This window comes from Glycine max, chromosome 18 (genome assembly GCF_000004515.6).
Source record: "Glycine max cultivar Williams 82 chromosome 18, Glycine_max_v4.0, whole genome shotgun sequence".
NCBI lineage: Eukaryota > Viridiplantae > Streptophyta > Magnoliopsida > Fabales > Fabaceae > Glycine > Glycine max.
Window position 1 is genome coordinate 28,007,815 of NC_038254.2, and position 1,361 is coordinate 28,009,175.

General features: G+C 43.8%; 1 non-coding gene across 1 annotated transcript; it reads left to right on the forward strand.

The window, feature by feature from the left end:
- The first annotated feature begins 558 nt into the window (after positions 1 to 558).
- LOC113000319 (small nucleolar RNA R71) lies at positions 559 to 665 on the forward strand. The gene has a single exon (XR_003265609.1). It is a non-coding gene; the product is annotated as a small nucleolar RNA R71 (small nucleolar RNA).
- The last annotated feature ends 696 nt before the right edge of the window (positions 666 to 1,361 follow it).

The window sequence follows — 1,361 nt, forward strand, 5'->3', positions numbered from 1 at the left end:
GGAATGTATGGTCTGCTTGGGCCAGCAGCATTTTGGAAGGAAGGAGCAGGCTGCTGTTGTTGTTGCTGAGGGCTGGACCATCTGAGGTTAGGGTGATTCCTCCATCCAGGGTTGTATCTGTTGCTGGAAAGGTCATAATTGTTCTGCTGTGGTAGATTTTGCTGCTGAGGTTGAGGAGGTCTATTGTAAATATTTGCAGCATAAGCTTCAGGCTGCTCAATTGCTCCAGGTTGCTGCATGGAAGGGCAAAGGTCTGTATGGTGGTCAACAGAGGAGCACAAACCACAAACCCTTGCAACAGGTACAGATTTCTGATTCAAGGCCAGCTTAGTTTCAGATGATGCAGATGGGTTTGTAGCTACCTCATGCACTCCTCTAATGACTATGGCATCATTTCTGGCACTAAACTACTGGGAGTTGGAGGCCATCTTCTCAATTAAATTTCTGGCTTCAGCAGGAGTCATGTCTCCAAGGGCTCCACCACTGGCAGCATCTATCATACTTCTCTCCATATTACTGAGTCCTTCATAAAAATATTGGAGAAGAAGTTGCTCTGAAATCTGATGGTGAGGGCAACTGGCACATAGTTTCTTAAATCTCTCCCAGTACTCATACAGGCTCTCTCCACTGAGTTGTCTAATACCTGAGATATCCTTCCTGATGGCTGTGGTCCTGGAAGCAGGGAAAATTTTTTCTAAGAATACTCTCTTAAGGTCATCCCAGCTCGTGATGGACCTTGGAGCAAGGTAATACAGCCAGTCCTTTGCCACTCCCTCTAATGAATGAGGAAAAGCCTTCAGAAATATGTGATCCTCTTGGACATCTGGGGGTTTCATGGTGGAGCAGACAATGTGAAATTCTTTCAAATGTTTGTGCGGGTCTTCACCTGCAAGGCCATGAAACTTTGGAAGCAAATGAATCAGTCCAGTTTTAAGAACATATGGGACATCCTCATCAGGGTATTGGATGCACAAGCTTTCATAGGTGAAATCAGGTGCAGCCATTTCCCTTAGAGTCCTCTCACGAGGTGGAGGTTGTGCCATGTTCTCAGAATGTGCAAAATCAGAATGCTCAGAATCAGAATGCTCAAAATTATAATGCTCAAGATCAGGATGTTCAAAATCACCAATAACAAAATGCACAGATTCACCAGTTATGGAATGCTCAGAATGATCAAAAGGTATAAAATGATGCCTAACTAATCTATGAAATGTCCTATCTATCTCAGGATCAAAGGGTTGTAGGTCAGATGGATTGCCTCTAGTCATACACTACATTCAGCATGCACACAACTAGTTGCCTTGTCATGTAAATAAAGGTGTAGGTTTGAACTACAGCTACCCTCAAATGATATCCAAATG